Raw genomic sequence first — 12,216 nt, forward strand, 5'->3', positions numbered from 1 at the left:
CCTAGATTGTCTTTTGAAACTCCCAATGGGACAAAGAATATCTAAGGTGTTTTTCCTGTATTTTATTTATCATTATTTGTCATTATTTGTTACATTTTACAGTTTTATTCAGGTAAATAAGGCATTGCATTGTGATGAGTGGCTTTGTCCACCAGATGGCAGCATTGACCTATTTATAAACGCCTGTTGAATGTTTGTGTGAAAAAAACAAAAAAGTTCACCTGACTTCACTTTGCTGCAAGTGATCGATGAGAGAAGACTCCCGCACTCTATAAGCATTTAACTTTTATTTCCTCTTTCCTTTTCTATGGCACATCACGCCTGATGAAGGTAATTCCTACCGAAACGTTGCATGGATATGTCATAGTTTGTAAATAAATAGTGCTATTTTTTCGAACTTTTGGACTTTTTCCTTGGATTATATTTTTCTATTTTTACTGCCCATGTGCACATTTTGGCTACCTCCCAATACTGTAGCTTGTGTTTTATTGATATAATGTCCGAATTTGTGCGGATGCAGCCGCTATTTGGGTCAAAACAATCGACCCGGGACAGGGCCTTCGGACGGCCGCCATTAATGCTAACTGTTAGCCCACAACCACATGGTCCTAGCTTTGACTCTGGGCCACACAAGAGCGGCCATATAGGCTACAGAACACCACAGGGAGGTAGCCCCCAAGACAATCATTTTGGCCTCCAAACTAGATGCATGCAAAACATCATAATTATGATGCTTGGGACGGAGAGGTTGAAGCGCACGAGTGCTGAACTGATCCGGCCTCCTGAATACAGCTCGTACACCATCCCTGTCGAACCAGAGCGACAGCCCAGCACCGACCTCACCGATGTGCTGACACGGTGGTTCCGACAGTGGACTGGCCTATCCCACATGGGGTGCCCTACTCCAGTAAACTATCTGGTAAAATTATTGTGATCAAAACAGGTGAAAAAATGTGTCTCACCTACATATGTCTCATTTGCACTATTCTGGCTCATTTGCATATGTCTGACCTGCCCTTCTGTGTTGATGTGCCTCTTGCAGGGTCCTCGGGGGTTCCCGTGTTTGGCGGGGCGTCACCTTGGCGGGGGGTAGATGGACAGAGCACACACCCCTCCCCCCCTTTTTTCTTTCTCTCTCTCTCTCTCTCTCTCTATCTCTATTTTTCACACCCTCCTCTAAACCTAACCCTAACCCTAACCCTAACCGTCCCTCTTAAGGGACGGCGTGGCGCAGTGGGAGAGTTGCCGTGCGCAACCCGAGGGTCCCTGGTTCAAATCCCACCTAGTACCAACCTCGTCACGTCCGATGTGTCCTGAGCAAGACACTTCACCCTTGCTCCTGATGAGTGCTGGTTGGCGCCTTGCATGGCAGCTCCCTCCATCAGTGTGTGAATGTGTGTGTGAATGGGTAAATGTGGAAGTAGTGTCAAAGCGCTTTGAGTACCTTGAAGGTAGAAAAGCGCTATACAAGTACAACCCATTTATTTATTTATTTATTTCAGTTACATTATATATATATATATATATATATATACATAAAAAACTGAAATTCATGTATTTAAATGTTTTTTATTTGAAAATAATAAAAAGTACATTTCTGTCACACACACATGCACACACACACACACATATGTATATATATAATATATATATATATATATATATATGTGTGTGTGTGTGTGTAACTGAAATTCATGTATTTAAATTGTTTACTTCGAAATAATAAAAAATAAAAAACTAAGCAATATCCTATTTAATGTTATAAATACAAAAAAACAAACACTTGGTGTTATTTAATAAACAATAATCATGTATCTTAGCAATTGGTTATATTTCAACTGTATTTTTTTAATCCAAAACATATTTAAATAAATTACACTTAAACTGTCTGATTGTAATATTGGTAAATATTGTTTGACAGCACTTTTTTTTCGTATTTTTAGGTAATTTATAAGTAAATTAGATTTTTTTTTAAATTAAATAATTACATTTTTTAATCAAACCAGGAAAAAAAAATCATTGAAATTCTTATTTTAATAGTAAATAAGTTATTAAATATACAATGAAAAAAAAAAAAAAAAAAATATATATATATATATATATATATAAAAAATATAGTATTCAACCCCTTTTTTTTTTTTTAACGGGTTGATTGGCAACACTAAATGGTCCCTAGTGTGTGAATGTGAGTGTGAATGTTGTCTGTCTATCTGTGTTGGCCCTGCGATGAGGTGGCGACTTGTCCAGGGTGTACCCCGCCTTCCGCCCGATTGTAGCTGAGATAGGCGCCGGCGCCCCCCGCGACCCCAAAAGGAAATAAGCGGTAGAAAATGGATAGATGGATGATTGGCAACACTAAAATTGGCCCTAGTGTGAGAATGTTGCCCTGCGATGACGGCGACTTGTCCAGGGTGTAAACCGCCTTCCGCCCGATTGTAGCTGAGATAGGCACCAGTGCGACCCCGAAGTCAATAAGCGGCAGAAAATAAATGGACGTTTTTTTTTTTTTTTTAACCCTAATAAATCATTCTGGTTCGAAATGAAAATACATAAATACATCAAGGTTTTAAAAAAAAAAAGTACATAAAATGCAGCACAAAATTTTGAATTTATTTTTTTTAACTCTCCCTACAAAACAATGTCCCCAAAAAATAGTGAAACAAACATCATTGCCACACACTGATAATGTGCAAACTGCGCCCCCTGGTGGGCGATCTTTGCTGCAAGCTCAGACATGTTGACCGTCGTGTCGTGACAGGACGCCGCCACTAGATGGCAGTACTTGCACGCCTGCTGGACTGCGAAAAGAGAGAAAGAGAGAGAGATTCTCATCTCCTGCTTCTTCTCATTTTGCGCACCGAACATCTTTTCCTTCCACAAGAGCTTTTCCATTCAGAGGTGAGCTGACACCATTTAAACTCCTTTTTCCCCCCGCGTGTCACATCTGTCCCCACAACACATCTTTTCAATTTGCGGCCGGCTGGTCTCCTCCTGCTGACGCCACCAAACTGATTGTCATGCAGCTGATGTGTGAAGGTCGGCCTGGACTCTCCCTCAATCACCGACGCACCTGCATCCTCGGGGGAAGACTCTGCTTCGTTTTTTTTTTGTGGGGCCCTCATTAGAGCTTAGGGGTCTAATGAGAGGTTAAGGTCCGCAAAGTGCGGCACGGCGGCCGTTTTCTGTCCACTGCCCTCAGATTTTAGTCAACACAAAATAAATGCATCGGTAAACAATGACATTCCACGTCCCAAGAGCTAGCTTCTGTAGCCGAGGATCGGACCGCCAAGTGCCCTGCCTTCGGCTGCCGCCCAGATCACATTGCACCCGACCTCTATGGCCCCTGCTATGGGGGGTGACCCACGCTGCCTCTTCGGGCCGAGCCCGGCCGGGCCCCATGGGAACAGGCCCGGCCACCAAGCGCTCGCCATCGTGCCCCAACTCCGGGCCTGGCTCCAGAGGGGGGCCCCGGTGCCAATCTGGGTCCATGCTTTTTCTTCTTCATAAAGGTCTTCGAGCTGCTCTTTGTCTGATCCCTCACCTAGAACCTGTTTGCCTTGGGAGACCCTACCAGGGGGCATAAAGCCCCCGGACAACATAGCTCCTAGGATCATTGGGACACGCAAACTCCTCTACCACGATAAGGTGCCATTATAAGGACCACATCATCTGCTTTTTGCAGACGATGTAGTCCTGATGGCTTCATCCGGCCGGGATCTTCAGCTCTCACTGGATCGGTTCGCAGCCGAGTGTGAAGCGACCGGAATGAGAATCAGCACCTCCAAGTCCGAGTCCATGGTTCTCGCCCGGGAAAGGGTGGAGTGCCATCTCCGGGTTGGGGAGGAGACCCTGCCCCAAGTGGAGGAGTTCAAGTACCTAGGAGTCTTGTTCACGAGTGGGGGAGGAGTGGATCGTGAGATCGACAGGCGGATCGGTGCGGCGTCTTCAGTAATGCGGACGTTGTACCGATCCGTTGTGGTGAAGAAGGAGCTGAGCCGGAAGGCAAAGCTCTCAATTTACCGGTCGATCTACGTTCCCATCCTCACCTATGGACATGAGCTTTGGGTCATGACCGAAAGGATAAGATCACGGGTACAAGCGGCCCAAATGAGTTTGGGTCTCTCCCTTAGAGATAGGGTGAGAAGCTCTGCCATCCGGGAGGAACTCAAAGTAAAGCCACATCGAGAGGAGCCAGATGAGGTGGTTTGGGCATCTGGTCAGGATGACACCCGAACGCCTCCCTAGGGAGGTGTTTAGGGCACGTCCAGCTGGTAGGAGGTCACGGGGAAGACCCAGGACACCTTTCTGAAGACTATGTCTCCCGGCTGGCCTGGGAACGCCTCGGGATCCCCTGGGAAGAGCTAGACGAGGTGGCTGGGGAGAGGGAAGTATGGGCTTCCCTGCTTAGGTTGTTGCCCCCGCGACCCGACCTCGGATAAGCGGAAGAAGATGGATGGGTAAACAATGATTTGGATCAGGGGTCACCAACACGGTGCCCGCGGTCGCCCGTAAGGACCAGATGGCCTGTTCTAAAAATAGCTCAAATAGCAGCACTTACCAGTGAGCTGCCTCTATTTTTTTGAATGTATTTTATTTACTAGCAAGCTGGTCTCGCTTTGCTCGACATTTTTAATTCTAAGAGAGACAAAACTCAAATGGAATTTGAAGTGAAGTGAATTATATTTATATAGCGCTTTTCTCTAGAGACTCAAAGCGCTTTACATAGTGAAACCCAATATCTAAGTTACATTTAAACCAGTGTGGGTGGCACTGGGAGCAGGTGGGTAAAGTGTCTTGCCCAAAGACACAACGGCAGTGACTAGGATGGCGGAAGCGGGAATTGAACCTGCAACCCTCAAGTTGCTGGCACGGCCACTCTACCAACCGAGCTATACCGGAAAATACTGTAGAGACTTGGTCTTCACTTGTTTAAATAAATTCATTTATTTTTTTACTTCGTTTCTTATAACTTTCAGAAAGACAGTTTTAGAGAAAAAAATCCAACCTTAAAAATGATTTTACGATTTTTAAACACATTTTACCTTTTAAATTCCTTCCTCTTCTTTCCTGAAAATTTAAATCAGTGTCCAAGTAAATTTATTTTTTTTATTGTAAAGAAAAATAAATACATTTTAATTTGATTCTTCATTTTAGCTTCTGTTTTTTTAGACGAAGAATATTTGTGAAATATTTCTTCAAACTTATTATGATTAAAATAAAAAAAAAATATTCTGGCAAATCTAAAAAATATTTAGAATCAAATAAATAACTTATTTCAAAGTCTTTTGAATTTTATTTTAAGATTTTAGTTCTGGAAAATCTAGAAGAAATAATGATTTGTCTTTGTTAGACATATAGCTTGGTCCAATTTGTTATATATTCTAACAAAGTGCAGATTGGATTTTAACCTATTTAAAACATGTCATCAAAATTCTAAAATTAATCTTAATCAGGAAAAATTACTAATGATGTTCCATAAATTAATTTTTAAATTTTTTCAAAAAGATTCAAATTAGCTAGTTTTTCTCTTTTTTTTTTCAGTCTAATTTCGAATTTCAAAGAGTCAAAATTGAAGCTAAACTAAGTTTCAAAATTTTATTTTCATTTCTTTCCTGTTTTCTCTTCTTTTAAACCATTCAATTAAGTGTTTCTTTCATCATTTATTCTCTACAAAAAACCTTCCCAAAAAGGAAAAAAAAATGTACGACGGAATAACAGACAGAAATACCCATTTTCTTTAATATATAGATTTATTTATTAAAGGTAAATTGAGCAAATTGGCTATTTCTGGCAATTTATTTAAGTGTGTATCAAACTGGTAGCCCTTTGCATTAATCAGCAGCCAAGAAGTAGCTCTTGCTTTCAAAAAGGTTGGTGACCCCTGTTTTACATCATTTAGCCTATTAAAATAAACATTTTTTTTTCTATATTTAATAATAAATATTATCTCTTTATATAAAGTTTGGAAAGTTTTAATGTTGACTGCTCCAAATTATTATTATTTAAAAAAAAAAAAAGAACGCCACTAAGAACTAGCAAATGTTATAAATAGTATTTTAGGATAGTATTTTTTTAAATTTAATATTTGTTTTCTTTTTTGTTTCTGCTTTTATTTTATTTTTCCTATTTAGCTTAATACTATTGAAAATTAAATAAGCTTCTAAATTATTCCAACTTTTCGTAACTTTGTGAAAAAACTGCTACATATTCAAACATTCTATGTCACAACAATCCCCTCCCAAAAAAATGTTTTTATTTCCAACGTAGTTTTTATTTTTCTTAATTTTGTAATTTTATTTTTACTTTTAGTTTTGTATAATTAAAAAAAAATAAATCTTATATTTTATGTTTTTTCCTGTTTTTGATAATTTTTTGATTAATGTTATAATTTATATTTAATTTTTTTGATTTTTCATTTGAATTTTATTAAAATCTTTTTATTTAAAATCTTAGTTTTTGATGTTTTCCTTTGTTTTCATTTAATGTTTATTTATTTTTAATTTCATTTGATTTCATTGATTTTTTTATTTTGATATTTTGAAAACTCATACTTCAAATCAATGTTTAAATGTACCCTGTAATTAAATTACTATTAAAACCTTTTAACTAATAATGAAAATTAGAAAATTAAATAAGCCTCAAAATTATTCCACCTTTTACCCTAACTTTGTGAAAAAACTGCTACAAATTCAAATATTCTTTGTCCTAACAATCTCTCCCAAAATCTTATTTTCATTAACATATTAATTTTAATTTTTACTTTAATTTTTGTATTATCATTAAAAAAAAATAAATAAATAAAATGTTATTGTTTATGTTTTTTCCTGTTTGTATAATATTGTTTATTAATGTTTTAATTTTAATTACAATTTTTGATTTTAATTTTTAGTTCATGAAATGTTTTAATTTTTAATTAAAATCTTAGTTTTGATGTTTTCTTTTATTTTCATTTTAATTTTGTTAATTTTTCAATTTATTTTTCATCTATTTTTTTATTTATTTTGAACTCATATCTCAAATCAATCTCAAAATGAACCTTGAAATTAAATGACTGTTAGCACATTTGAACTAATGTAATTATAACTAACGTACAATCAAACAAAACCAAAAAAATACTAATAATAATTATATTTACTTAATTTGTATTTTCAATATTATTTTTATTTTCGGTTTTGTTTGTGTTTTTATTTATTTTCTTATTCAGCTTAATGCTATTTAAAATTAAATATGTTTTAAAATTATTCCAACTTTTGCCGTAACTTTGTGAAAAAACTGCTACAATTTCAAACATTGTATGTCACAATTCCCCCCAAAAATATGCATTTATTTTCATTTTTGTTTTTATTAATCTTGTAACTTTGTGAAAAAACTGCTACAAATTCAAATATTCTGTGTCTCAAAAATTCCACACCAAAATCGTTTTTTTTATTCATTTTTTAATTTTAATGTTTACCTTTATTTTTGTTTAATTATTTTTTTAAAATTAAAACATACTTTATTAAAGTTTTTTAAATTATCTTTTAATTTACTTGAAATTTTGGTTTATTATTTTAATTTTATAAAATGTTTTTATTTTTAATGAAAATCTCAGTTTTGATGTTATCCTTTGTTTTAATTTTATTTTATTTATTTTTTTTAATTAGATTTTTCATTTAATTCAATCTAATTAAAATTTTGATATAAAGGTAAACTCATTACTCAAATTAATGTTCAAATGAACCCTCAAAAGAAAATTATTGAGGCACATTTTAACTAGCAATGTAATAATAACTGACACCCAATCAAATAAAACAGAAAAAATGTGTGTTTTTTATTTACTTTATTTGTATTTTCAATTTTATTTGTATTTTCGGTTTTGTTTCTGTTTTAATTATTTTTTTAATCTATCTTCAAATTAAATAAGCCTCAAAATTATTCCAACTTTTACCATAACTTTGTGAAAAAACTGCTACAAATTCAATTTTATTTGTATTTTCGGTTTTGTTTCTGTTTTAACTATTTTTTGTAATTTCTCTTCAAATTAAATAAGCCTCAAAATTACTCCAGATTTTACCGTAACTTTGTGAAAAAACTGCTACGAATTCAATTTGATTTTTATTTTCGGTTTTGTTTATGTTTTAACTATTTTTTTAAAAATGTATATTTAAATTAAATAAGCCTTAAAATTATTCCAACTTTTACCGTAACTTTGTGAAAAAACTGCTACGAATTCAATTTTATTTTTATTTTCGGTTTTGTTTCTGTTTTAACAATTTTTTTAAAAATGTATATTTAAATTAAATAAGCCTTAAAATTATTCCAACTTTTACCGTAACTTTGTGAAAAAACTGCTACGAATTCAATTTTATTTTTATTTTCGGTTTTGTTTCTGTTTTAACTATTTTTTTAAAAATGTATATTTAAATTAAATAAGCCTTAAAATTATTCCAACTTTTACCGTAACTTTGTGAAAAAACTGCTACGAATTCAATTTTATTTTTATTTTAGGTTTTGTTTATGTTTTAACTATTTAAAAAAAAAACCTATATTCAAATTAAATAAGCCTTAAAATTATTCCAACTTTTACCGTAACATTGTGAAAAAACTGCAACAAATTCAAACATTCTATGTCACAACAATTGCCCACAAAATCTGCTTCCGTTTTAATTTGTGTTATGTTTTTTATTAATGTTTTAATTCAAAATTTTCTTTAATAAAAGCTTTGGTTTTAATTAATTAAATTAAAATCTTAATTTTGATTTCTATTTTTAGCTTATCTGTCATTTATGTTTTGTTTACATTTTTTTTTTACAAGGTTATACATGTAGGTGCTTGTCATGTGTCAGGATGGCCGAGTGGTCTAAGGCGCCAGACTCAAGGTCACACCTTCCCTGCTTGGGAATTCTGGTCTCCAGTTGGAGGCGTGGGTTCAAATCCCACTTCTGATATTGTCCTTTTTGTAATATTTAAATAGGAAGAAGAGGAATACTTTTAAAAAAGTAATTCATTATAGTTACTTGTTACTTTACCAAAATAGTAACTAAACTACCAAGGAATTACTTTTTAATAAACGTATTTACTTACTAGTAAAAGTAATGAATGCGTTAGTTTAAAAAAAAGTATTACAAATCGGGCATCCACGGATGAGAGACGTTTCATGAGAGCAGAGTGTGTGTGTGTGTCTTTAAAAGGCGGTGCTTGTTGCCAAGTGATGTGTGATGTCAGTGACAACACACTCGCAGCTGCATTTTAGCTTAGCTGTGTTTGTTAGTTTAGCAGCTTGTCACTTCTTTGATTTGATGTTCATTATTCACTCATAGTAGTAGTAGTAGTAGTAGTAGTAGTAGTAGTAGTAGTAGTAATAGTAGTAGTAGTAGTAGTAGTAGTAGTGTTTGCTGTTGCCTCTTCCTATTTCAGGGCTATTGAACTACATCATGAAGAGGGCCACAGTTTCAAGAACCAAACACTCAGGGGCCGGACATCAAAATGTGGATGTTTGGTGGCAGGTTATATTCCTTTGAGACTTAGTTTGCTTAACTACAAAGTACACATATCGGCTTTCACACCGCACTGTCAATACATTTATTATTATGTCTTCCAAACTCATTTCCAGCGCGCGCAGCTAGTTAACAGTGGGAAGAAGCTAAGCATTAAAGTTCAATGTCAGAAGTGGGATTTGAACCCACGCCTCCAACTGGAGACCAGAATTCCCAAGCAGGGAAGGTGTGACCTTGAGTCTGGCGCCTTAGACCACTCGGCCATCCTGACACATGACAACCACCTACATGAATGACCTAGTAACCAGGCATCATCTACTACTACTACTACTACTACTATGATGACTACAACTACTACTACTACTATGACGACTACAAGTACAACTACTACCATGACTATTACTACAACTACTAGTACTACGACTACTACTCCAACTACTATAACTACTTGTACTACAACTACTGTGACTTCTAGTACTACTACTACGACTACTACCATGACTACTACTCCAACTAATATAACTACTTGTACTACAACTACTGCGACTACTAGTAATACTACTACTACGACTACTAGTACAACTACTACTACTACTATGACGACTACAACTACTACTACTACTATGACGACTATAAGTACAACTACTACCATGACTATTACTACAACTACTATGACTACTAGTACTACGACTACTACTCCAACTACTATAACTACTTGTACTACAACTACTGTGACTACTTGTACTACTACTACAACTACTACCATGACTACTACTCCAACTACTATAACTACTAGTACTACAACTACTGCGACTACTAGTAATACGACTACTATGACTACTAGTACATATACCATGACTACTCTTAAAACTACTATAACTACTAGTACTACAACTTCTTTGTCTACTAGTACTACTACTATTATTACTACGACTACTACTACAACTACTATAACTACTACTACAACAACTACTGCGACTACTACTACTACCAATACTTCTACTATGACTAAGTCTACGGCTACTACTAGTACTACAAATACTAGTACTACTACTACTATGACTACTAATACTAATACAACGACTACTAATACTAACACTACGACGACTAAGACTACTACTAATATTACGGCTACTCTGACTACCACTACGACTACTACTCTGACTCTGACTACTACTACTACTACTACAACTACTACTACTACTACGACTATGACTCCTACTACTGATACTACTACTGCTACTACAACAATGACTACTACTACTATTACGACTATGACTACGACTACTACTACTACTACAACTACTACTACTACTACTACTACTAATACAAATACTACTACTATGATGACAACTATTACTACTACTACTGCTACTACTACTTTTACCATTACTCCGACTACAACAATGACTATGACTATGACTTACGACTACGACTACTACTACTACCACTACTACTACTACTACTAATACTACTACTATGACTATGACCATGTCTACAACAACTATTACTACTAATACTACTACTTCTAATAATACTACTACTTCTACTACTACTGAAACTACTACTACTACTACTACTTGTGGGGCGGTATAGCTCGGTTGGTAGAGCGGCCGTGCCAGCAACTTGAGGGTTGCAGGTTCGATTCCCACTTCCGCCATCCTAGTCACTGCCGTTGTGTCCTTGGGCAAGACACTTTACCCACCTGCTCCCAGTGCCACCCACACTGGTTTAAATGTAACTTAGATATTGGGTTTCACTATGTAAAGTGCTTTGAGTCTCTAGAGAAAAGCGCTATATAAATATATAATTCACTAATTCACATTACTACTACCACTACTACGACGACGACGACTATCACTACTACTACGACTACTAATACAACTATGACTACTCTTAGTATGACTACTACTACTACTACCACTTAGTACGACTACTACTAGGAGGGAATAATGAATAATAAATGAGTGATGAAAGAGACAAGATGAGTGCTGGGCCATGCTGACATATGACAACAACTTACATGTATGACCTAGTAAACATGCAGCATCTACATGTTAGACATGTTGAAGTGTGATGATATTCTGTCATGCTTTTACATACAGCTGCTTGTCATGTGTCAGGATGGCCGAGTGGTCTAAGGCGTCAGACTCAAGGTCACACCTTCCCTGCTTGGGAATTCTGGTCTCCAGTTGGAGGCGTGGGTTCAAATCCCACTTCTGACACTGAATATTTTGTATTATACAAATTGATTTAAACATGTTGCTCAATTTGTACTTACTACATTACAACTGATAGGAAACATATGTTTAAAAAGTAATGAATTATAGTTACTTGTTACTTTACCAAAATAGTAACTAAACTACCAACGGAATTACTTTTTAATAAACGTATTTACTTAACAGTAAAAGTATTAAATGTATTGGTTAAAAAAAATGTATTAAAAATCGGGCATTCACAAATGAGAGACGTTTCATGAGAGCCGAGTGTGTGTGTGTGTGTGTGTGTGTGTGTGTGTGTGTGTGTGTCTTATAAAGGCGGTGCTTGTTGCCAAGTGATGTGTGATGTCAGTGACAACACACTCACAGCTGCATTTTAGCTTAGCTGTGTTTGTTAGCTTAGCAGCTTGTCACTTCTTTGATTTGTTGTTCATTATTCCCTCGTAGTAGTAGTAGTGGTAGTGGTAGTAGTAGTAGTAGTAGTGGTAGTAGTAGTAGTAGTAGTAGTAGTAGTAGTAGTA

The 12,216-nt window shown here is 35.5% G+C and overlaps 3 non-coding genes across 3 annotated transcripts; 2 read left to right on the plus strand and 1 right to left on the minus strand.

Annotated features, from left to right (window-relative positions):
* The first annotated feature begins 8,820 nt into the window (after positions 1-8,820).
* On the plus strand, positions 8,821-8,927 carry trnal-caa (transfer RNA leucine (anticodon CAA)). Its single transcript has 2 exons — positions 8,821-8,858; positions 8,882-8,927. It is a non-coding gene; the product is annotated as a tRNA-Leu (tRNA).
* Positions 8,928-9,640: 713 nt separating this feature from the next.
* trnal-caa (transfer RNA leucine (anticodon CAA)) lies at positions 9,641-9,747 on the minus strand. The gene is made up of 2 exons: positions 9,710-9,747; positions 9,641-9,686 (listed from the first exon to the last, which is right to left on the minus strand). It is a non-coding gene; the product is annotated as a tRNA-Leu (tRNA).
* Positions 9,748-11,594: 1,847 nt separating this feature from the next.
* trnal-caa (transfer RNA leucine (anticodon CAA)) lies at positions 11,595-11,701 on the plus strand. Its single transcript has 2 exons — positions 11,595-11,632; positions 11,656-11,701. It is a non-coding gene; the product is annotated as a tRNA-Leu (tRNA).
* The last annotated feature ends 515 nt before the right edge of the window (positions 11,702-12,216 follow it).

The sequence above is a fragment of the Nerophis ophidion genome, linkage group LG02 (genome assembly GCF_033978795.1).
Source record: "Nerophis ophidion isolate RoL-2023_Sa linkage group LG02, RoL_Noph_v1.0, whole genome shotgun sequence".
Taxonomy (NCBI): domain Eukaryota; kingdom Metazoa; phylum Chordata; class Actinopteri; order Syngnathiformes; family Syngnathidae; genus Nerophis; species Nerophis ophidion.